The sequence below is a fragment of the Arachis ipaensis genome, chromosome B7, assembly GCF_059453495.1.
Source record: "Arachis ipaensis isolate K30076 ecotype BB chromosome B7, ASM5945349v1, whole genome shotgun sequence".
In the NCBI taxonomy this organism is placed as follows: Eukaryota; Viridiplantae; Streptophyta; class Magnoliopsida; order Fabales; family Fabaceae; genus Arachis; species Arachis ipaensis.
The window spans coordinates 20,493,122-20,519,576 of record NC_142442.1 but is presented as its reverse complement, the minus strand read 5'-3'; the positions used below and the strand labels follow the sequence as shown (position 1 = coordinate 20,519,576).

General features: G+C 38.8%; 1 non-coding gene across 1 annotated transcript; it reads left to right on the top strand.

Annotated features, from left to right (window-relative positions):
• Positions 1-11,002: 11,002 nt before the first annotated feature.
• Positions 11,003-11,110, top strand: LOC148550531 (small nucleolar RNA R71). Its single transcript, XR_015893959.1, has one exon. It is a non-coding gene; the product is annotated as a small nucleolar RNA R71 (small nucleolar RNA).
• The last annotated feature ends 15,345 nt before the right edge of the window (positions 11,111-26,455 follow it).

The window sequence follows — 26,455 nt, the reverse complement described above, 5'->3', positions numbered from 1 at the left end:
AACATGCCCCCCATGTCAAAAGCACGCCAACTTTCACACCGCCACCCGAAGAACTCATTTGTGTCACTTTACGCTGGCCATTCGCAAAGTGGGGGCTCGACCTCCTCGGACCTTTCCCTCAAGGATCAGGGCAAGTCAAGTTCTTCATTGTAGAAATAGACTATTTCACAAAATGGATCGAGGCTGAACCTTTAGCCACTGCCACCGCCCAAAGAAGTCGAAAGTTCTTGTACAAAAACATTGTCACAAGGTTTGAGGTCCCATACTCCATTATCACTGACAATGGCACTCAGTTCACCGACACGGCTTCAGAAACCTGGTAGCCAATTTGAAAATCAAGCACCAGTTCACCTCTGTAGAGCACCCACAAGCCAATGGACAGGCGGAAGCCGCCAACAAAGTCATACTGGCCGGGTTAAAACAGAGACTACAGGACGCCAAGGGATCTTGGGCCGAAGAGCTCCCGCAAGTCCTATGGGCATACTGGACAACACCACACTCAACCACCGGAGAATCACCATTCTGACTTGCTTACGGAATGGAGGCAATGATTCCCGTGGAAATAGAAGAAGGATCTCCTAGAGTGATCCTCTACAACGAAGACACCAACTCCCAAGCTCAAAGGAAAGAGCTCGATCTACTTCCAGAAGTCCGAGAAAGAGTTCGGATCAGAGAGGAAGCCCTAAAGCGTCAAATGGCTCTGAGGTATAATCGGAAGGTAATCCAGAAAAGCTTCGCCACCAATGATCTCATCTTAATCCGAAATGATATCGGAGCAGGTTGGTCAGGAGAAGGGAAGCTAGCAGCTAACTAGAAAGGGCCATACCGAGTTACAGAAGTACTAGGAAAAGGCTACTATAAGGTGTCCAACCTCGAAGGGCGAGAGCTACTAAGGTCATGGCATGCCTGTAACCTAAAAAGGTACTATAGCTAGAAAATAGTAAAGATCTTAGGTCAAGGCACACTCTTTTTTCTAAAAAGGTTTTTTAATGAGGCGCCAGGCCGAGATATAAAAAACTTCCTACCAAGACACATTAATCAAAGCTCAAAAAACGTGAAATTCATCGCCCGATTAAAAGAGGTCGGCAAGGTGAAGCGATAGGAGCAAGATAATACAAGAAGTTATAAAAAGTAACCCAGAAAAGTGACCTGACGAGGTCTAACTAAAAATGGGATTACTGAAAATAACTTAATAAAGCCCGATCAAGAAGTCGGACTAATGAAAGGATCACTGAAAAAGGACAAAAACATCTCACAAGGGCCAAAGAAAGGTTAATAAGCCAAGGCCCGAAATGCTCAGCTAAAAAGGTACAAGCCCGGAAAAGGATTTTACCTTAAGTAAGAGCACGACCTCGAACGAAGCTAAAAAGTCATCCAAACAAACTATAAAGAAAAGGTTCCCCATCGGGACACTACCTAAAAAGTTGTTGGAATAAGACTAAAAAGCCCGAATAGCAAAGGCATATAGATCGACACCAAAAGGAGGCGACCCAAAAAGACAAATGCGACCTCGAAAAAGAGAATAAGTAAAAGTCCAAAGGTCGAAAAGCCCAACTAAAAGGGATACAAAACTCCTGAAAAGAAGTACTACTCAAAAAGAATAATCCCAAAACAAGGCTAAGAAGGTGATCCAAACAAACTAAGAGGGTTTTATACCCAAAGAAGTTGTTTGGAATTCGACTAAGAAGCTCGAACGACAAGTTGTAAAGACGATATAGCTGACTAAAGAAAGGAGGTAGCCACCGCAAGGGAAACCAAGGCAAACCCCACCTCAAAGGGTGTCAAACCAAGGAAACCCAAAGCACCTATATAAAGGTTGAAGAGCAACCTCCTCCAAACAAAGGTTGACAAACAACCTCCAAATACAAAGCATATCAACACAAACAAAGTCAATGCATCATTCAACACAAATTAAAGCAGTAAAGACTCAAAGGCTACCTAAGCGGCAGCCCAAGAATTTAAAAGTTGCTAGGAAGCAACTAAGTGTCACATAGTTACCCAAAGAAACTTACAAAAAACTAACAAGTTCAACAAAGTCCACAGGTTGGACTATACCAAATACATAATCAAAACAGAGATATAATAACGAATTATAAAGGATCCGAAGTCGCATCAGTAGCGGCACCCTGAGGAGAAGGAGGGACCGTCGAGATAGGGATGGCTCCAACAACCCCGTCCGGGCCAGTCAGGATCTCGAGGTCAGGCTCAGGAGGGACCACCTTGGCAGAAGGGGCCGTAGAAGCTGAAGCTGCAGAAGCCTTGGCTGGCGGCACCAGGGGAGGACCTTCATCTTCATCATCTGGGGCAGGCACGATCTTACCATCCTCCACCATATTGTCCATACTGAATAAAGAGAGGTCGAGCTCGGGAGTAAGAACCCGGACTTGGGACTTTAGATTTTCATACATCTCGGTCATACTGCTCACCATATGACCTTGAAGCACGACATAATCGTCCTGAGCAGACTGAAGTCTTTCCCTAGTCTCCAGGAGCTCGCCATATGTGCGGGTATAGCTCTCCTTATACTTTTTAGCCGTCTCCTCGGCCAGATTCGTAGTCGCCTCCGCTGCAGTAGCTCGAGACTTTTTCTTCTCAACATCAAGTTCCAATTTAGCCACCATGGCATCCATCTCGTCTTTCAAAGCCCTGATCTTACCATACTCAGACTTAGCATCCTCCATAAAGGCTCTGGTAGCACAAACCGGAGACTCCCGGACAACTCGGGATAAGGCCGCACCAAGATTGGCCATCTGAATTCTATTGCTCCTTATGAAGTCAAGGTGGTGAAGGATAGAAACATCATCCAGAGGGACTTTACCATGAGGAGCAATCAATTCTGTGGCAAAGACCACATTATCAAATTCTTTGTCATCAAGGTTATAAGTCCCAACAGTCTTTTGCTTCTTGGGAGGGGGACCAGCGGTAGTAGGAGATGAGGCAGCACCAGAGGTCATCTGAGACGGGTCAGACGGAACTATCCGAACTCTCGGGGTCAGAATAATCTTCCTCAGACCCTGAGACTTAGCCGCCGGCTTCTTCGGAGGCAGCTGTGCCGAAGACCCCTCCCCCAATGTCTTATTTGACAGAGTTTGGGCAGCCATCGCCTTCTTGGCCTTCTGAAAAGAAACCAGGAAAACAATTACACAGTCGGAAAAGGATAAATTCACAGACAATAGAAGAAAACGATATGTAAAGAAAGAGGTTGGATGCTACCTAGCTCAGCACGAAGGAGGGAAGGATCTCCTAAAAATCTCTTCGTATCCAGATGAGAAGGTTCCCCCCAATGCTCCTCTAAAACACCCACAAAGGCCTGTTCTGCCTCATCTAAACTTTCCCAAAGGTACTTGGGGACTAGAGGTTCTTTTTGCCACCATAAAGGAAAAGTAGGTTCATCATTTTCATCCAAAAAGAAAGGGCAAGCATTTTCAATAGCTCGGACTTTAAAATAGTAGTTTTTAAAGTCCCGAAAAGAGTCGTCAAACATCGAAAACACTTTTATCCCCTAGGTAGCTCGGAAGGAAATCCAAGAAGCTTCTTCTTGGCCACCCCAGGCTTTGTCAACACAAACAGATAAAGAAAAAGGGATATGGTAGGTCGGACACCCAGCTCTTGGCACAAGAACTAAAAAATCTTCATGAAAGCCTAAGAGTTCAGATGAAGCTGTGATGGGGCCACATTACAGGTCCACAAGAGTTCAGTTTCAAAGGCAGTAAAAGGAAGGGTAATATCTAGTTGGCTAAAGAAGTAGTCATCAGCATAGAAGAAAGGACGTTCTCCCCGAGTTAAGGGAGGGAAACTAACCCTTTCCTCAGGGTCGGGCGACAACAGTTCGTAATTCTTCTCATCCTCCCTATTACTACACACCCTATGGAACCTCTTAAGCCTCTCACAATGCTCTGGATCGACTACAGTAACACACATCAAAACTATCGAATCTAACCAATCGGCCATACCAGCAGAGACTTTGGTGGACATCTCGACAATATTCTTACGGGAAGTCATATAGCAACTACACCTACAGCAAGAAAACAAAAAGGGGGTCACTACCAAACAACTCGGACAGCAACAGAATAGGAAGAAACAACCAACAAACATTAGGTACGGTAAGCAAAAGGGAACCCTAGGTCTCACAAAAGAGCAACGAATCAATAGCAAAGGCCCAGGGGCACCCTTTGGAGGCAACAACAGAGCAAAATGCAGAAAAGAAAACAACGCAAAAGCCAAAACCTTAACCCTCTCAAATAAACAAAAATACAAGAAGGCAAACAGAAACCTAGATATTAACATTTCTCCACATAAACAGCAAGATAAAAAGATTGTAACTATCAAGAAACAAAGGCACACAAGAGTCGCCAGGAAGGCTTGGTGCACGAAATTGTGATGTCCAGGCTCGAACAATCCTTGGCAACGTGAGCAACTTGGTACGCGTAATCGTGATTACACTTTAATTATGTAAAATTCATGGCTCTTTCTTTCCCTGGCAATGGCGCCAAGAACATGGTGCCAATACCATGGTTCACAACTTCGATACAACTAACCAGCAAGTGCACTGGGTCGTCCAAGTAATACCTTACGTGAGTAAGGGTCGAATCCCACGGAGATTGTTGGTATGAAGCAAGCTATGGTCACCTTGCAAATCTCAGTTAGGCAGATATAAATTGATAATGGTGTTTACGAATAATAATTAATAGAATAGGGATAGAAATACTTATGTAAATCATTGGTGAGAATTTCAGATAAGCGAATGGAGATGCTTTCGTTCCTCTGAACCTCTGCTTTCCTACTATCTTCATCCAATCAGTCTTACTCCTTTCCATGGCTGGCTTTATGCAAGGGCATCACCGTTGTCAGTGGCTACATCCCCTCCTCTCAGTGAAAAATATGCTCACATTCTCTGTCACAGCACGGCTAATCATCTGTCGGTTCTCGATCATGCTGGAATAGGATTCACCCTCCTTTTGCGTCTGTCACTAACGCCCAGCACTCGCGAGTTTGAAGCTTGTCACAGTCATCCAATCAATGAATCCTACTCGGAATACCACAGACAAGGTTTAGACTTTCTGGATTCTCTTGAATGCCGCCATCATTCTAGCTTACGCCACGAAGATTCTGGTTAGGAGATCTAAGAGATATTCATTCTAGCTTATTTCATGTAGAACGGAAGTGTTTGTCAGGCACGTGTTCATAGGGGAGAATGGTGATGAGCGTCACACATAATCATCACCTTCATCACGTTCTTGGGTGCGAATGGATATCTTAGAAGCAAAATAAGATGAATTGAATAGAAAACAGTAGTACTTTGCATTAATCTTTGAGGAACAGCAGAGCTCCACACCTTAATCTATGGAGTGTAGAAACTCTACCGTTAAAAATACATAAGTGAAGGTCCAGGCATGGCCGAGATGGCCAGCCCCCTAAAACGTGATCAATAGTCTCCTAAGATGAACAATGGATTAAAACTGAGACCAAAGATGGTCAAAAAGACGTCTAATACAATAGTAAGAGGTCCTATTTATAATAAACTAGCTACTAGGATTTACACGAGTAAGTAATTGATGCATAAATCTACTTCCGGGGCCCACTTGGTGTGTGTTTGGGCTGAGCTTGAGTGTTGCACGTGTAGAGGTCCTTCTTGGAGTTGAACGCCAGCTTTTGTGCCAGTTTGGGCGTTCAACTCTGGTTTTGGCTCCTTTTCTGGCGCTGGACGCCAGATTTGGGTAGAAAGCTGGCGTTGAACGCCAGTTTATGTCATCTATTCTTGGCCAAAGTATGGACTATTATATATTTCTGGAAAGCCCTAGATGTCTACTTTCTAACGCAATTGGAAGCGCGCCATTTCGAGTTCTGTAGCTCCAGAAAATCCACTTTGAGTGCAGGGAGGTCAGAATCCAACAGCATCAGCAGTCCTTCTTCAACCTCTGAATCTGATTTCTGCTCAAGTCCCTCAATTTCAGTCAGAAAATACATGAAATCATAGAAAAACACACAAACTCATAGTAAAGTCCAGAAATGTGAATTTAACATAAAAACTAATGAAAACATCCCTAAAAGTAACTAGATCCTACTAAAAACATACTAAAAATAATGTCAAAAAGCGTATAAATTATCCGCTCATCACAACACCAAACTTAAATTGTTGCTTGTCCCCAAGCAACTAAAAAATCAAATAGGATAAAAAGAAGAGAATATACTATAGATTCCAAACCATCAATGAAACAGAGCTTTAATCATATGAGCCCGACTTATAGCTTTTTGCCTCTTGAATAGTTTTGGCATCTCACTTTATCCATTGAAGTTCAGAATGATTGGCATCTATAGGAACTTCAGATTTCGAATAGTGTTATTGACTCTCCTAGTTCAGTATGATGATTCTTGAACACAGCTTCTTTATGAGTCTTGGTCGTGGCCCTAAGCACTTTGTTTTCCAATATTACCACCGGATACATAAATGCCACAGACACATAATTAGGTGAACCTTTTCAGATTGTGACTCAGCTTTGCTAAAGTCCCCAATTAGAGGTGTCCAGGGTTCTTAAGCACACTCTTTTTTTTTTTTGCTTTGGATCTTGACTTTAACCGCTCAGTCTCAAGTTTTCACTTGACACCTACACGCCACAAGCACATGGTTAGGGACAGCTTGGTTTAGCCGCTTAGACCAGGATTTTATTCCTTTTAGGCCCTCCTATCCACTGATGCTCAAAGCCTTGGGATCTTTTTTATTTTCCCTTGCCTTTTGGTTTTAAGGGTTATTGGCTTTTTGCTCTTGCCTCTTGGTTTTAACAGCTTTTGGCTTTTTTCTGCTTGCTTTTCTTTCTATTATTTTTTTTTTTCGCCTATTTTTTTTTTCTCTGCAAGTTTTGTTCTTTGCTGCTTTTTCTTGCTTCAAGAATCATTTTTATGATTTTTCAGATTATCAAATAACATGTCTCCTAGTCATCATTCTTTCAAGAGCCAACATATTTAACATTCTTAAACAACAACTTCAAAAGACATATGCACTGTTCAAGCATTCATTCAGAAAACAAGAAGCATTGTCACCACTTCAATATAATTAAGCTAAGTTCAAGGATAAATTCGAAACTCATGTACTTCTTGTTCTTTTGAATTAAAACAGTTTTTATTTAAGAGAGGTGATGGATTCATAGGACATTCATAACTTTAAGACATAGTTACTAACTACTAATGATCATGTAATGAAGACACAAACATAGATAAGCCCATAACATAGAAAACGAAAAATCAGAAGAAATAAGAACAAGGAATGAATCCACCTTAGTGATGGTGGCGTTTCCTTCTTGAGGAACCAATGATGTCCTTGAGCTCTTCTATGTCTCTTCCTTGTCTTTGTTGCTCCTCCCTCATTGCTTTTTGATCTTCTCTTATTTCATGAAGCATGATGGAGTGCTCTTGATGTTCCACCCTTAGTTGTCCCATATTGGAACTTAATTCTCCTAGGGAGGTGTTGATTTGCTCCCAATAGTTTTGTGGAGGAAAATGCATTTGAGGCATTTCCGGGATCTCATGGTGATGAGTTTCCTGCGCCTCTTGAGCTCCATGACTGGGCTCTCTTGCTTGCTCCATCTTTTTCTTAGTGATGGGCTTGTCCTCTTTAATGAGGATATCTCCTTCTATGTCAATCCCAGCTGAATTGCATAGGTGGCAAATGAGGTGAGGAAAGGCTAACCTTGCCATAGTGGAAGACTTGTCAGCCACCTTGTAGAGTTCTTGAGGTATAATCTCATGAACTTCCACCTCTTCTCCAGTCATGATGCTATGGATCATGATGGCTCGGTCTATAGTAACTTCAGACCGGTTGCTAGTGGGAATGATTGAGCATTGAATAAACTCCAACCATCCTCTAGCTACAGGCTTGAGGTCCAATCTTCTTAGTTGAACTGGCTTGCCTTTGGAGTCAATCTTCCATTGAGCTCCTTCTACGCATATGTCCATAAGGACTTGGTCCAACCTTTGATTAAAGTTGACCCTTCTAGTGTAGGGGCGTTCATCTCCTTGCATCATGGGCAAGTTAAACGCCAACCTCACATTCTCCGGACTAAAATCTAAGTATTTCCCCCGAACCATTGTAATATAGTTCTTTGGATCTGGGTTCTTACTTTGATCATGGTTCTTGGTGATCCATGCATTAGCATAGAACTCTTGAACCATTAGGATGCCGACTTGTTGGATGGGATTTGTTAGAACTTCCCAACCTCTTCTTTGAATTTCATGTCGGATCTCCGGATACTCATTTCTTTTGAGTTTGAAAGGGACCTCGGGGATCACCTTCTTCTTGGCCACAACATCATAGAAGTGGTCTTGATGGGCTTTAGAGATGAACCTTTCCATCTCCCATGACTCGGATGTGGAAGCTTTTGTCTTCCCTTTCCCCTTTCTAGAGGATTCTCCGGTCTTAGGTGCCATCAATGGTAATGGAAAAATAAAAAGCTTATGCTTTTACCACACCAAACTTAGAATATTGCTCGCCCTCGAGCAATAAACAGAAGAATAGAAGAAGAAGAAGAAGAAGAAGAAGAAATATGGAGAGGGAGAGGGAGATGGGGTTTCGGCCAAGAGGAGTGTAGAGGGGTGTGTTGTGTGAATTTGATGAAGAATGGAGGTCTTTATATAGGGAAGGGAGGGGGGAAAGTTTCGGCCATATGGGTGGGTTTGGGTGGGAAAATTGGTTTGAATTTTGAAGGTAGGTGGAGTTTATGAGGTAGGTTTATGGGGAAGAGTGGATGGATGTGAGTGGTGAAGAGGTGATGGAGAAGAGAGATTGAGGTGATTGGTGAAGGGTTTTTGGGGAAGAGTGTTTATGGGGTTGTGTGAAAGAGAGTGGTGAGAAGAAGTGAGTGGAGGTAGGTGGGGATCCTGTGGGGTCCACAGATCCTGAGTGGATCCTGTGGGGTCCACAGATCCTGAGGTGTTCAAGGATTTACATCCCTGCACCCATTAGGCATGTAAAAATGCCTTTGTACCCAACTCTGGGCGTTCAGCGCCAGGTTGGTGGCCATTTTAGGCGTTCAACGCCCATTTGTGTGCCATTTCTGGCGTTGAACGCCAGAACCATGCCTGTTCTGGCGTTCAGCGCCCAGAAGCTGCCCATTTTGGGCGTTCAGCGCCAGAACCATGCTCTGTTCTGGCGCTGAACGCCAGACAGATGCTCCTCTAGGGTGTGATTTTTCTTCTGCTGTTTTTGATTCCGTTTTCAATTTTTATATTTATTTTGTGACTCCACATGATCATGAACTTATAAAGACATATAACTAAGAAAAATATAGTTAGATAAATAAAAATTGGGTTGCCTCCCAACAAGCGCTTCTTTAATGTCAATAGCTTGACAGTGGGCTCTCATGGAGCCTCACAGATGTGCAGAGCTTTGTTGAGACTCTCCAACACCAAACTTAGAGTTTGACTGTGGGGGTTCTGGTTGACTCTGCTTTAAGAGAAGCTTTTCATGCTTCCTCTCTATGGTTGCAGAGGGAGATCCTTGAGTTTTAAACACAAGGGAGTCCTTATTCCATTGAAGGACTATTTCTCCTCTGTCAACATCAATCACAGCTCTTGCTATGGCCAGGAAAGGTCTTCCTAGGATGATAGATTCATCCTCTTCCTTTCCAGTATCCAGGACTATGAAATCAGTAGGGATGTAAAGGCCCTCAACCTTTACTAACACGTCCTCTACCTGTCCATAAGCCTGTTTTCTTGAGCTGTCTGCCATCTCTAAGGAGATTTTAGCAGCTTGCACCTCATAGATTCCCAGTTTCTCTATTAAAGAGAGGGGCATGAGGTTTATTCCTGAACCAAGGTCACACAGAGCCTTAAAAATTATGGTGCCTATGGTACAGGGTATTATGAACTTTCCAGGATCCTGTTTCTTCTGAGACAATGTCAGTTGATCCAGATCACTTAGTTCATTGATGAACAAGGGAGGTTCAACTTCCCAAGTATTAATGCCAAATAGTTTGGCATTCAGCTTCATGATTGCACCAAGAAACTTGGTAGTTTGCTCTTCAGTAACATCCTCATTCTCTTCAGTAACATCCTCATTCTCTTCAGAAGAGGAATACTCATCAGAGCTCATGAAGGGCATAAGGAGGTTCAATGGAATCTCTATGGTCTCTAGATGAGCCTCAGAGTCCTTTGGTTCCTCAGAGGGAAGCTCCTTATTGATCACTGGACGTCCCAGGAGGTCTTCCTCCTTAGGATTCACGTCCTCTCCTCTCCTCACAGGTTCGGCCATGATGCTTATGTCAATGGCCTTGCACTCTCCTTTTGGATTCTCTTCTGTATTGCTTGGGAGAGTACTAGGAGGGATTTCAGTGATCTTCTTACTCAGCTGGCCCACTTGTGCTTCCAGATTTCTAATGGAAGATCTTGTTTCATTCATGAAACTTACAGTGGCCTTAGACAGATCAGAGACTAAGTTTGCCAAATTAGAAGTGTTGTGTTCAGAGTTCTCTGTCTGTTGCTGAGTGGATGATGGAAAAGGCTTGCTATTACTAAACCTGTTTCTTCCACCATTATTAAAGCCTTGTTGAGGCTTTTGATCCTTCCATGAGAAATTTGGATGATTTCTCCATGATGAGTTATAGGTGTTTCCATAAGGTTCACCTAAGTAATTTACCTCTGCTATTGCAGGGTTCTCAGGATCATAAGCTTCTTCTTCATAAGAAGCCTCTTGAGTACTGTTGGATGCAGCTTGCATTCCATGCAGACTCTGAGAGATCATATTGACTTGCTGAGTCAATATTTTATTCTGAGCCAATATGGCATTCAGAGTATCAACTTCAAGAACTCCCTTCTTCATAGGCGTCCCATTACTCACCGGATTCCTTTCAGAAGTGTACATGAACTGGTTATTTGCAACCATGTCAATGAGTTCTTGAGCTTCTGCAGGCGTTTTCTTTAGGTGAATGGATCCACCTGCAGAAGTGTCCAGTGACATCTTTGATAGCTCAGATAAACCATCATAGAATATATCCAGGATGGTCCATTCTGAAAGCATGTCAGAAGGACACTTTTTGGTCAACTGTTTGTATCTTTCCCAAGCTTCATAGAGGGATTCACTTTCTTTCTGTCTGAAGGTTTGAACATCCACTCTAAGCTTGCTCAGCTTTTGAGGAGGAAAGAACTTGGCTAAGAAAGTCGTGACCAGCTTATCCCAAGAGTTCAGGCTGTCTTTGGGTTGAGAATCCAACCATATTCTAGCTCTGTCTCTTACAGCAAAAGGGAAAAGCATGAGCCTGTAGACTTCAGGATCTACTCCATTAGTCTTAACAGTATCACATATCTGCAAGAATTCAGTTAAGAACTGAAAAGGATCTTCAGATGGAAGTCCATGAAACTTGCAGTTCTACTGCATCAGAGAAACTAATTGAGGTTTCAGCTCAAAGTTGTTTGCTCCAATGGCAGGAATGGAGATGCTTCTTCCATGTAAATTGGAATTAGATGCAGTAAAGTCACCAAGCATTCTTCTTGCATTATTATTATTTTCGGCTGCCATCTCCTCTTCCTGTTCGAAAATTTCTGAAAGGTTATCTCTGGATTGTTGTAATTTAGCTTCTCTTAATTTTCTCTTCAGAGTCCTTTCAAGTTCTGGATCTGCTTCAACAAGAGTATTCTTGTCCTTGCTCCTGCTCATATGACAAAGAAGAGGGCACAAAAAAAAATAATAATAATATGGATCCTTTATACCACAGTATAGGTATCCCTTTGTGAGTAGAAGAAAAGAGGGAGACAAAGAATGTAATGTAATGGAAGAAACACAACTGTGAGGAGGGTAGAGATGTGAGATGAGATGTTAGTAGATGAATAAATAAATAGAATAAGATGGGAAAGGGAGAATTTTCGAAAATAATTTTTAAAAAAGAGTTAGTGATTTTCGAAAATGGTTTTTAAAAATTATTAGTATTTTTTCGAAATTTTTTTTTTAAATTAAAAATAAAAATAAGAATAATTAGTTAATTAAAAAGAAATTTTTGAAAAAGAGGGAAGATATTTTTGAAAATTAGAGAGAGAGAGTTAGTTAGGTAGTTTTGAAAAAGTTAAGAAACAAACAAAAAGTTAGTTAGTTAGTTGAAACAAATTTTGAAAAGATAAGAAGTTAGGAAGTTAGAAAAGATATTTTGAAAAGATATTTTTGAAAAAGATAAGATAAGAAGATATTTTTGAAAAGATATGATTGAAATTAGTTTTGAAAAAGATTTGATTTTTAAAATCTCAATTAATGACTTGATTCATAAGAAATCACAAGATATGATTCTAGAACTTAAAGTTTGAATCTTTCTTAACAAGCAAGTAACAAACTTCAAATTTTTGAATCAAAACATTAATTGATTATGTTATTTTCGAAAATTTGGTATAAAAATAAGAAAAAGATTTTTGAAAAATATTTTTGGAATTTTCGAAAATAACTAAGAGTTTTGAAAAAGATTTGATTTTTGAAAAAGATTTTGAAAAAGATAAGATTTTCAAATTGAAAACTTGATTTGACTCATGAGAAACAATTTGATTTTAAAATTTTTTGAAAAAGTCAATCCAATTTTCGAATTTGATGAGAGAAAAAGGAAAAGATATTTTTTTGATTTTTCAAATTTTTATGAAAAACATGAAAATTATGCAATGCATGAAATTTTTAGATCAAAACAATGAATGCATGCATGAATGATATGAATGTCAAGATGAACACCAAGAACACTTTGAATGTCAAGATGAACATCAAGAACATATTTTTGAAAAATTTTTAATGCAAAGAAAACATGCAAGACACCAAACTTAGAATTCTTTAATGCTTAGACACTAAGAATTTAAGAATGCATATGATAAACATGAAAAGACACAAAACAAAAAATCATCAAGATCAAACAAGAAGACTTACCAAGAACAACTTGAAGATCATGAAAAACACCATGAATGCATGAGAATTTTCGAAAAATGCAAGATGCACATGCAATTGACACCAAACTTATGATATGACTCAAGACTCAAACAAGAAACACAAAAAAATGTTTTTGATTTTTATGATTTTCTAATTTTTTTGGATTTTTTTCGAAAACAGATGAGAAATTTTTGAAATATTTTTTGAAAAATTTTTGAAAAGAAAACAAAAAGAAAATTACCTAATCTGAGCAACAAGATGAACCGTCAGTTGTTCAAACTCAAACAATCCCCGGCAACGGCGCCAAAAACTTGGTGCACAAAATTGTGATGTCCAGGCTCGAACAATCCTTGGCAACGTGAGCAACTTGGTACGCGTAATCGTGATTACACTTTAATTATGTAAAATTCATGGCTCTTTCTTTCCCTGGCAATGGCGCCAAGAACATGGTGCCAATACCATGGTTCACAACTTCGATACAACTAACCAGCAAGTGCACTGGGTCGTCCAAGTAATACCTTACGTGAGTAAGGGTCGAATCCCACGGAGATTGTTGGTATGAAGCAAGCTATGGTCACCTTGCAAATCTCAGTTAGGCAGATATAAATTGATAATGGTGTTTACGAATAATAATTAATAGAATAGGGATAGAAATACTTATGTAAATCATTGGTGAGAATTTTAGATAAGCGAATGGAGATGCTTTCGTTCCTCTGAACCTCTGCTTTCCTGCTATCTTCATCCAATCAGTCTTACTCCTTTCCATGGCTGGCTTTATGCAAGGGCATCACCGTTGTCAGTGGCTACATCCCCTCCTCTCAGTGAAAAATATGCTCACATTCTCTGTCACAGCACGGCTAATCATCTGTCGGTTCTCGATCATGCTGGAATAGGATTCACCCTCCTTTTGCGTCTGTCACTAACGCCCAGCACTCGCGAGTTTGAAGCTTGTCACAGTCATCCAATCAATGAATCCTACTCGGAATACCACAGACAAGGTTTAGACTTTCTGGATTCTCTTGAATGCCGCCATCATTCTAGCTTACGCCACGAAGATTCTGGTTAGGAGATCTAAGAGATATTCATTCTAGCTTATTTCATGTAGAACAGAAGTGTTTGTCAGGCACGTGTTCATAGGGGAGAATGGTGATGAGCGTCACACATAATCATCACCTTCATCACGTTCTTGGGTGTGAATGGATATCTTAGAAGCGAAATAAGATGAATTGAATAGAAAACAGTAGTACTTTGCATTAATCTTTGAGGAACAGCAGAGCTCCACACCTTAATCTATGGAGTGTAGAAACTCTACCGTTAAAAATACATAAGTGAAGGTCCAGGCATGGCCGAGATGGCCAGCCCCCTAAAACGTGATCAATAGTCTCCTAAGATGAACAATGGATTAAAACTGAGACCAAAGATGGTCAAAAAGACGTCTAATACAATAGTAAGAGGTCCTATTTATAATAAACTAGCTACTAGGGTTTACATGAGTAAGTAATTGATGCATAAATCCACTTCCGGGGCCCACTTGGTGTGTGTTTGGGCTCATCTTGAGTGTTGCACGTGTAGAGGTCCTTCTTGGAGTTGAACGCCAGCTTTTGTGCCAGTTTGGGCGTTCAACTCTGGTTTTGGCTCCTTTTCTGGCGCTGGACGCCAGATTTGGGTAGAAAGCTGACGTTGAACGCCAGTTTACGTCGTCTATTCTTGGCCAAAGTATAAACTATTATATATTGATGGAAAGCCCTGGATGTCTACTTTCCAACGCAATTCGAAGCGCGCCATTTCGAGTTTTGTAGTTCCAGAAAATCCACTTTGAGTGCAGGGAGGTCAGAATCCAACAACATCAGCAGTCCTTCTTCAACCTCTGAATCTGATTTCTGCTCAAGTCCCTCAATTTCAGTCAGAAAATACCTGAAATCACAGAAAAACACACAAACTCATAGTAAAGTGCAGAAATGTGAATTTAACATAAAAACTAATGAAAACATCCCTAAAAGTAACTAGATCCTACTAAAAACATACTAAAAACAATGTCAAAAAGCGTATAAATTATCTGCTCATCAAAGCTTCAACCTTTTTTCAAAACGAAAAGAAAAGATCAAAACTTTGTACATAAAGAGAGCATGCAAGAGTAAAGCGCAAAGGAGGGCAACAAATAAAACGCATAAAATAAAAAAGGCGTGCAGAAAAAGTACCAACCTGCGGAAGAAGATAAGCGAGCAAGCAGCAAGCCACGAACAAATCTTCACTAAAGATAATGGAAACTCCAAAAATCTAAGAAAGGAACAATTTTGGAATGCTGGGGTAGTCAAAGGACGAACGAAAGGAAACCTCTCTTCACTGAGCAAATGAAATGGATAAAAGCAAGAAACTGAAAACCAAGGTCTAAGGCTTTTCAATTTCAAAATAAAAGTGAGGGAATGGAACGGCAAAACAGAATAAAATCCCAATCAATAGGCATTAAAAGCGCGTGCGTATTCCCAAGGAAGTAAAAACACAACAATAAAAAGCGAAAGCAAAACGCTTCGCATTAAAGCAAAAACAACGCCAGACTCACACAAGGAGGAGCAAATCAAAATCAACCAAGTCAAATGCTCGAGCACGACTTCCCTAAAGGATCGAAGCTGGGAAGCACGACCTCATGGGACGATCGAAGCTCGAGCAGGGGCACTATTTATACAGCGGTTCGAGTTCCAAGGCCGAGTCGGAGGATGACAAAGGGACCGACCTCATGAAAGGTTGGCCCATTGCTGACCTCTTCGCTAAAGAGCTCGGACAAATGCACTGAGGCCCAAGAAGGCCCAGAGACAAGGAACCGCCGACCACTAGAAGGCGGTTGACCCAAAGATATGATCTCATCCCTAAAAGATAAGATAAGATAACAACTTATCTCAAAGGAAGATCATCAAGCATTACTATAAATACACTGGAGCACCCAGGTATAATTCATACTCCAATTCTACAAAAAACCTGCTTAAAGCCCATGCTAACTTAAGCATCGGAGTCTCTTGAAGGTACCACCACCCTCTGGTGACCAAGGATCAGCAGCACCTCAAGATCCAGCAAGTCGGACACAACTGCTCCGACCACGCCAGAAGCTCTCATCCGAAATCGACTTTTTGTTTCAAGTAACCCTCGAAACAGTTATGTTTTGCATGCCTAAACCCGTTAATTAATCATGTTAGGAGCAATAAACCGATTTTTTTTTTCAACGCAGATTTAATTACAGGAATTGAAAATATTTCAGGGGTGTGAATGTAATTTGATAGGGTATTTTTTAGTCGAAAACATCGGGCACGGCGATGGATGAAGGGAGACAGCAAATTGGCATTGATGGATGCGATAAATGGTGAGGATGAGCAACTGCGTTTCCATTTGAGTGCCTTGCTCCTTCTATAACTTTTTGTGGTATTCAAGGTGGATCATCCATTATGACCTTCAGCAACAACTCCGATCCATTGCTTCACCTCACCTTCGATCAGGGCCCTATCTCTGCTTCTTAAGTTTCATGAATGGTATTTTTCTCATCTGAAAACTGGACCGATCATCGAACCGTTTTAGCTATTGATTTACTGGTTTATTAGTTCAACCGATTTAATTGTGGTTCAATCGAAAAAACTATTTTATATTAAAATAATAAATAAATTATAAATAAACACTAAAAATAAAAATAGGACAAAAATAATTTTCTATTATTCCACAAGGCCTATTGATACTGAAAAAGTATTTACCCTTATGATTATCAATTTGTCATTTAGTTTGTTACTAATCGAAATTTAAGAAAACGCTCCACTGTTCCTCCCTACATTGCCTTAACACAAATCCTAAAATACACAATGCTCTCTTAATTCCAAATTAAACTTGAAAAGTTCAAAATCACACCATGTATTCAAAAGATAAATAAATAAATAAGATAATCATATTCTGCTACACATAGAAGCCTGAACAGGAGTGATTAAAATAAACATTAATATCAAAGTGGTGGTTTACAATCCTAGACTACATACAGCCATCAAATACTGCTAAAATTGACATCAGGATGTGTAGCATCATGTAATTCACTCAAGTAAATCCGATTGGAGAAAATTTGAAAGTTGAAACCAATAAAAAAATGTATAGTACAACATAATGCTTCTCAATGTAGCTAAACTAATACAAAAAAGTCACACAGTTTAGCAAATCATTATTGCAAGACAGTCTTCTGAATAGGTACTCTTATTCCCATTCTTCCCAGCAACCACTAATGTTGAGCATTCAGGACTTGGCAACAACATTGAAAGGGAATATGACAGTAACAGTTTCTTGTAAGTAAGGGAATCATACATGCCACAAAAATTTCCCATAAGGATAATGGAAAAATTACCTTCAAGATATGAGAAGAATCCCCCTTGCTAGACCAGTTTAGTAGTGATCAAGTATATATCACTTCATCATTAAATAATGGTATTAGTTACTAATACAATCTATTAAAACTTTTTGGTAAAGGAACCATCAACTCCTACAAAGGAATCAAGTTGAATCTCTTCTACAATAGCTTTCTACAGGCAGGGACAAAAATAACAAATTTGAAAGGTGAAGGAGTTTCTGGTCGGGAGGGTTGAGGAGGAGGGACTAAAAACTAACAGAAAGAAAATATATAATAATAATTAACCACCTGAAACAGACTTACTTATTATCAGAAGACAAATCATTAGACATGAACAATTCTCAGCAAAAAAATTTCAAGTAGTGAACAAAAAGAAATCCAACATGCACTATCCTTCTTTAATTTATTAGACAAAAACAGAAAAATAGAAAAACAAAGAAATTCACCTATTGACGAAGAATAGCAAAACAGAAAAACAGTTGAACCAGAGCTAGTCAATAATAAAATAATCACTCAATAAAAAATTAAAATCACAAAACATTCAAATTTTTAATAATCACTCGATTATTTTTTAGCAAAGAACAAAGAACAAAGAATGACAAAAAAAATAAAGTCATTGCCTTCGTTCTAAGAAGTCTGAGCAGAAGGGCAAAAGCGCGACCGAGACGGAGACCAGGCGACGAGCACAACGATGAAAGGCGGCAAAAGCGCGGCTGAGCAAACAAAGAGAAGACGGCAGACAGTGAATTCAAGGAAGAAGTTGCGATTGGTGAACGAGGAGAGGGGTTGGAGACTCGAGCTCGATGCCCAGATGAAGACGGTGGTGTTGAGCGCGACGGATGCCGGCAGAAGAGCGACGGTGGGGAGGCTACCGCTAGGGTTTCTTTTTTGTTTTGGATTTTGGGGGAAATTGATTGAATTAAATTATTGAAGACTCGAAGACTTGAGGAGTGAGCTGCGTCCCGGTTCGGTTCGACCGGCCGGTTTCCTGCCAGTTCAACAGTTTATAAGCAGTTTTCTTTCTGGCAGTTTTAGATGTAGAACCAGACCGTAAAGATGTTCGGTTCATGGTTGGACCGGTTCGACAGACCAGTCTAGTCCGGTTTTTAAAACCATGATTTTTCTTTTTGAATTGAGTAAAGTGAGAATTAGGTCCTTGAAGATTTCGACTTTAGACTAATTAGTCCCTAAAGAAAAAAAAAAGTACCAATTTGGTCCTCCAGAATAGCAAATAGTGGACACATGATGTCCTTCTATCAATTCATCAGCTAAAACTTAACGATGATACTTATATGTACTGTTAATTATTTTAACATGTCTATCTTTCATAACAATTTTTGAAACAAAACTTCACTTGTTTTGATAGGATTTGTGATAAATAGAGAGCAATTAATAAAGGGTATATAAAAACTCAAAAGATAATAAATGTTTCATTGACTAAAACTACATCGTTTTTCTGTTCATGTAACAATAACGAGATATGCACTACTGTAAATAATGCAAATAATGAAATACATAGATAATTTGGTTTCGTTTTGCACTATTTATTAACAGAAAGATATATATGTCCGCCGTTTGTTATCTTAGAGGACCTAATTGATACTTTTTTTAAAAGACTAATTAATTTAAGGTCAACATCTTTAAAAATCTAATTGTCACTTTACTCTTTTAAATTTTAATTTTTAACTTCTCTTATTAGTTTCCTATTTATTGACTATTTCTTTTTTTTTTATGTAACTCCGAAAAAAAAAAAAAAAACTAAGCACCTTTAAGAGAGAATACCCTCCGTCATTAGCATATTTACCATCTCTCAACTTTTTCAAACGCGTTCCAATACTTGTTGGTCAAATTATAAATGTTAAATTAAATATAATAATTTTGAGGTATTATCTCCCTAAACGTTGCTCATCATAGGTGAGTTAAATCAGTGAATTGTCCGTATAGATTTAATAACTATGCCACTAACACATGGTAAGAGTGGTAGGTGGAGCCTTTGACAATGCAGGTTGAAAAAGCATGTGCGTAAATGTTATTGGGGTTACAATAATCCAATGAGGAGCTCCATTATGTACCCTAGCTACAATTCAGCTGCCATTCCTATTATATTATTAAAACTAGAGAATGAATTTGCATTTCTTGATTTCTAGTTGACACAGTTAAAGATTGGATTTAAATTTTAGGAAAATTTGAGTTTGACTTTTGTTGTGGACGTGAATTACTTTAGTAGGAGATTCAAACAAAGTTTTTTAAATATTTAAAAATTTTATAATTATATTATGATAATCTTGGTAAGATAACCGGTTTGAATATTCTATTTGTTGGAACTCCAAATCTGTCATATTTCTCACACTTTATAAACACATGGCATGTTATCAATTTGGTGAGGTGCCATGCATTCTGTTTGTGATTGACAGCTCATCACGTGAACACAAATGGTCAAGGGAAACCTAATCTAACCACACGTTGCCATCTTGGCTTCTTATTACGTAGCGCATCTTACTAGTACCTAGAAACAAACTGATTATGGGATCATATAATTTGATATCATAGGAGGAAATCTAGTTCATATAAGAGTGCTTTTTTTTCTCAATCAAAAAATTTAATTAGAAATATAAATTTAATTTTGCTACAATATAAATAATTTTATACCTGTATCTAATTATATTGTTTGTACCTGAATAAGCTTAAGTACTTTATAAAAATCTAAGATTTCGATATCGATTGTTTATAGATTATGCTGAGAGGATAACTTACAATGACACTCCAAAACTTAAGTCAGTTGAGTGCAGGGACGGATCTAAGGAGGGCGAGTGGAGGCCTCGGCCCCCAACTTTTAAAAAAAAAAAAGATTAATAGTAATAAGTTATTAAGTATAATTTAATTTTTTAAAAATTTATTTAGTATTTAGTCTAATATAAATAAAAGTCTAGCATAACCTAAATATTAATGATTTCTAATATCTAAAAAGGTAAGTAATAATATTAAAAATCTGAAAAGATATTATTACTAATATTTTTTAATTAAATAAAATTTTTCAAATTCCATAAAGTAGATTTTTTTTCCTTCTTGTGAGCATCCTTCTTGATTCATTTGCTATTAATTCTCTCTGTTTTAACTATTACAACTGAGAGATCTTTTTTAGCGATGAATTATTGTGAAGAATAACTCATAAACAAAATGAAAGGTTAATTTCTTACTAATTGTCTTTTAATTATATTGAAAAGAAAATTGTTGAAAAATTTGACACAAATTCTATTATCGATACATTTTGTGATACGAAAAATCGACCACTTTGTTAATAAAAAATACATACATATTTTTTGTACTTTAAAATATATTCTCTATCGATATATTTTTGTAATACATCTTACATTATATAATTTTTTGTATAATTTTTTAATATTATATATGTTATTGGCCCCTCCAGAATAGTATTTCTGGATCCATCCCTGGTTGAGTGCTTAGTAGATATATCCTTACCTACCTTGAAACCTCCATTTTATATATTTCATAAGTATTCATTGAACATTTATTGTCTCAAATTGATGTCTATATTATTTGTTTTCTGTTTTCCTGATTTGGCGTTATTTACGTTGTCCATGGTTCTCGCATGATGTCGATAACGCCTGATTTGGAGTAGACGGATTCTCGTTATCCGTAGTTGTCCAGAACAATGACCCAACTTGAATTTTTTGACTTTGCAATTTGTTAAGTATGCCCATGTTTTATGGACCGGGCCCATTTTTTGGTTTTTTTTTTTGGACTTTTTTAGCGCCAAAACTCTTTTCAAACGGAAATTGTTCAGTTTCTTAAACTGTTTTGTTCTCCCTTGGTTTTTCGAACCGTCACCTCTCTCTCTCTCTCTCTCTCTCTCTCTCTCTCTCTCTCTCTCTCTCTCTCTCTCTCCATCAATCAATCAATTAATGAAGCATTAACCCTTTAATGAAAAGAGCAAGTTTCACTTCCCTTTGCTTCGTTTTTCATTTCAAACTTGTTTCTGAAGAACCGCTTTTCATCTTCTGAAAAGGAAAGCCTCCTCTTCAGTTGCCAGGGGTTCTTTTTGGGTGCTTCGAGACTTCCTTCCTCCTTCTTGTGGTTGTTATTCTTGTCAAGCAAACTTTGTTTCCTTCATTCTTCTTACTCTCTTCCTTGCTGTGTGTTTTATGAAAATGATGAAATTAAAACTGTGAAATGATGAAAATTTATGTAATCGTCCTTAGTACATTTGTTTTTGCTTCGTTGTTTGGTATTCTTTTGTTGCTTATTGTTTCGGAGATTTAGTAATCAGATTACTTTAGTTGGAGTACCACTGCTTAGCTCTTATTTTTTCCCCTTTTGAGGCATGGATAATTCATAGGATTCTTATTTGTGGATTTTGTGATAGTTTTAGGATAGAGAATCCTTTTTTATAGGAAAGAAAAAGAAAATTTTCTTTCGTGACATAGTAGTGGTGGTGCCCCTGTAGGTATTCCAAGATGCCGAGGAAAAAGGTGGTTGCCTCTCGAGAGCGTGTTGGGAAGTCGTCCTCTAGGCCAGCTCCACGTCCTCCGCAGCGTGCAGGTCAATTTGTTGACCCGTATTCATGGGTTTTCGAGGAAGTAAGATCCACTCCTTCTACTATCATCGAAGATGAGCTTGAAGCTATACGAGTGGCTGGAGTCATTTTTAATTATGATGTAGGGAATGTATACGTGCTTTCTATTCTCCATCGAGATGATCATGTTTGTCACTTTAATCATCATGCAAGCTCTCGACCCGATTGGCTATGGATGTATGAGACGTTGTTTACGCGTCTTGGAGTTCGCCTTCCATTTTCTAGCTTCCAACGAGATATTCTAGGCTATACTGGTTGTGCGCCATTGCAGCTGTACCCCAACACTTAGGCTATCATCTGAGGCTTCGAATTGTTGTGTTCGTTCTTAGGGCTGACCGCTTCTTATAGGGTATTTTTCTAATCTTTTACGTTAACTATGCCTTTTAGCTCCCAGGGTCGCAGATTTATCTCTTTCCAAGATATCCCAAATAGGAGGATCTTTACTCTCTTTTTGGAGTCTTATCATGGTTTTAAAGAGAAGTTTTTTACGATCGAGAGGGAAGAGGGAACCAAACCTTTTTTCATGACTTTAGAAGATGAAAAACGGTTAACTTATATTGAAATTTTCATGTGTCGTCGCCCAAGATTCAATTGCAAGGTGTCAACACTTCTGAGTTTGCAAGTATCCAAATGCTTTTGGAACTTTGGGGTGAAAACCCCATCTCTCTCTGGAATTTTTTGGCTGATGAGCATACTGCTTGGAATGCCATTGGTAAATGCTTTGTTGTGTATTTTTTTGCTTTACTGATCTATTATCTTTGCTACCTGTGGATCCGACGAGCTTGCTTTGTTTCCTTATAGTTAATATGGTTAGCGGCTTGGAGGCTATTATAACAATGAAGAGGAGGTTGACTTCTGATGCTAACATCGCTCCGAACCCAGGTAGTGGTGATCGGATTTTCTCCTCTGCTACATTGAGTAATATTCCCCTCCACCAAAAGTCACCTCCTGAGCTAGTCCCAAGGGTTCACGATGTTGAAGATGTTTCACCTCCTCCTTCTCCCACCAAGAAAAAACAAAGAAGAGGTAAGAGCCTGGTAGCCGAAATTTCCTCTCCAACTTCCTTTGGTTGTATTTTAGAAAAAGAGTTTCAGGCTCCTATCTTTTGACTAAAAAAAAAGTCGGGTTTGGCTAAACTTTCTCTGGAAGAAAATTTTCCTCGGGTTCACTGCTACGTACATTAGATATGCCGAGAAGGAGATAGCCATCTTCTGATCTGAGGTATTTGAGCAAGAAAAGGAACTAAAAGAGGAGAGATTGGAGGCTAAAACCCCAAGTAGATCTGTAAAAGTTCTTAAAGAAGAAAAATAGAGTTTGCAATCCAAAGTGAAGTCACATGAACATGCGAAGCTGACTTTTGATGCTAGGGAGGAGAAATATAAGAAACAAGTTTCCGAAAGGCCAAATAGACTGCTGTGGATGGAGCCTTTGACATTGAGAAGAATATGTTGGAACAAATCAAACTTATAGCCCCCGACTTGGACGTCTCCAAGGTTGGGGTCTTTAAAAAAGTGGTGGATGGAAAGATAGTTGATATAATATAATTTTCTTTTGTAGGATTTCCTAAGTGTAACTTATTAGTTGAACTTCCTTAGATGATATTTTACTTATGTTTGCCTTTCTTTAGTGACTTTAATATTTGTATTTTGTCACTTTGTGCTATTTGAATGCTTTGCCGTTTCCTCGGTTACAATTTGAGCATTTTTCTATTTATCGTTTTCTCGGTTACTATTTTAAGCGCTTCTCAATGTCTATTAGCTTTATACTAAGCTAATTTTTCGGACAAACTAAATAAAAAATTAAGATAAAAATTAAGTAGTTTTCAATAATTTGAGTCTATCATAAATTGTTTTCATACAACAAATTCATATTGATGCCTCATTAAAAATCTATATTGATATGAAAAGAGTGCCTCTTATTCTAGAAATACTTATAAGAAGATTTTTGAAAAATAACTTTCCCTAAGGGTAGTACCTCTTCATGTGAATTGCATTCCATGATCTCGGGACCTTGGTGCCATCCAAACTCTCCAACTTATAAGCCCCTTTTTCCAAATTTTTCTTGATTCTGTAAGGTTCCTTCCATGTTGGGGCTAACTTTTCCCGAGTTCTCGGTGCCCCAGCATCAGCTTATCTTAACACTAGGTCCCCAGCTTGAAAACTTCTAGGTTTTACCTTGGTGTTGTACTTTTTGGCAATACGTTGTTCCAACGCTTGTTCTACTAGGTTGGCTATAGATCTTACCTCGTCAATAAGATCCAGCTCAACATGATTCTCAGCATTACCGAGAAGGAGCCTTGGGCTGGGTTCGGCAATTTCGACAGGTATCACGGCTTCCTCCCCGTAGGTAAGTCGAAAAGGCATCTCACCTGTGGTGGATTGGGGAGTAGTGTGATAGGACCACAACACTGACCATAACTCGTCAGACCACAACCTTGAAAAGTTATCTAACTTTTTTTCAACCCTTTTAGGATTATTTTGTTCGCAGTTTCAACCTGTCCATTTGCCTTGGGAGGTGCTCTACCAAGACAAACACCTGTCAAATTCCCAAGCCATTAAAAAATTGTTGGAACTTAGTGTCTTCAAATTGAGCCCCATTGTCAGTCACAATTACCTCGGTATCATGAAAACAAGTTCCTGGGGTAGAGCTTGATGAAGGTTGCCATGGATTTGGCATTTTTGGCATTTTTTAACATATTCTATTGCATCCTTCATGATAGTGGGCCAGTAGTATCTGGCTTTTATGATTTTCTGAGCCAATGACTTGCCTTCCATGTGGTATCCACAACATCCTTCGTGTACCTCCTGCAACACATAATTAATTTGCTGAAGTTTTAGGCATTTAAGTAGGGGTTGTGAGATGCCCCTTTTATACAATTAGCCATTGATCATTGTGTATTTTGCTGATTTCAAACGAAGTTTCTTGGCCTTTTTGGGATTATTGGGAAGGATCTCGTGGTCTAAGTACATGCATATGGGATCTAACCAAGAGGGGTGGCGTCAGATGGTAACATCGTGACATCAAAAAGCCTACGGATGGCTCTGAGAGTACTTCCTAAATTAAACTCCTATTCCCATTACCTAGCTCAGTACTGGCTAACATCGACAGCACATCAGCTCGGGTATTTTGCTACTGAGGTACATGCTTAATACAATTTTTTTTTAATTTGGAATTTCATTTTGTACCTTCTTCAAATATAACTACAGCAATGGATCTCACGCTTGATATTCGCCATTAACTCGGGAGGTTATGATCTGGGAATCATTGTTGTTGAGTTTGGAAAACTTGAATCTAATTGAAATGATGATCAAATATTATTAAAATATAAATTAGGAAATTATTAATGTTTAAACAATTAAATTACCTCCAATTGTTTGGTTGATGTTTTTGTTAGTGTGTGATACAAGAGGATTTATACCGGTTCGAAATTCCACAAAATAATTTCGTTGTTAGTATAGTCCAAACCAATAGTCAATCCTCAAATCAAATTAAATTTGGTTGTCACAAAGAACAAACCCCAAATAAGAATTAACCGAAGTATTTAGACTCCGAGTCGTCTCACGAGGATAGCAATGAAGTGGTCAATTATTGGCTATGAGAAAGCAAGGGGGGTTTGATTAATAAGAGGGTGATAAACCCATATTTTATGATATATTTTGTGCTTAATCTGAGTGATTTATTCAATCCTTCACCCACTTATTCATATTATTTGCATGGTTTTACTTTCCCTTCCTTATTATGTGATGTAGGTGAAAAACATGTTTCCTATGCTTAAAAATAATTATTTTGATTACCCTTTATTTCTATTCGATGCCGTGATTAGTGTGTTGAGTAGTTTCAGATCTTCTAAGGCAGGAATGACTTAAAGGATGGAAAGGAAACATACAAAATTGGAAGGAAAGCACAAAACAGAGTTTTTGAAGAAACTGGCAGCCACGCGATCGCATGGGCGACGCGGCCCATGCCAGCGCGAAAAGGCATTGACGCGGCCACATGACTGACGCAACCGCGCGCCTCGAGCGAAACACATATGACGCGGTCGCATGACTGACGCGACCGCGTGACAAGAAAAACTCTGAATGACGCGACCGCGTGACCCACGCGGACGCGTGACAGAGGCCACGCACCAGAAATTGCAGAAAATGCTCATAGCGAATTCTGAAGCCCTTTTTGGCCCAAATCCAAGTCCAGAAGGCATAGACCAGAGGTTATGAAGTGGGAGAATGCATCCATTCAAAGAGAGTCTCCACTTTAGTTAGTTTTCATGATTTAGATTTTATTTAGAGAGAGGTTCTCCACTCTCTCTCCTCTTTTTAGGATTAGGATTTAGAATTAGGATTTTATTCGCTTTCAGGATTATCTCTTTATCAGGTTCAAATTCCCTTTTATTTACTTTTGCAATTTAATTTATGAATCCTTCCATGTTACAGATTACTCTTTTGAATTAATGTTATTTGAGGTATTTCAGTTTAATCTTGCTTTATTTTATTTACATTATTGTTATTCCCATCTGAAGACATTTTTATTCCAGTAGATTTACTTTTCTCCTTTTGGTCTTGGTTAAGAAATTAGTAACTCAGGAGTTATCAAACTCAAACATGATTGATAATTT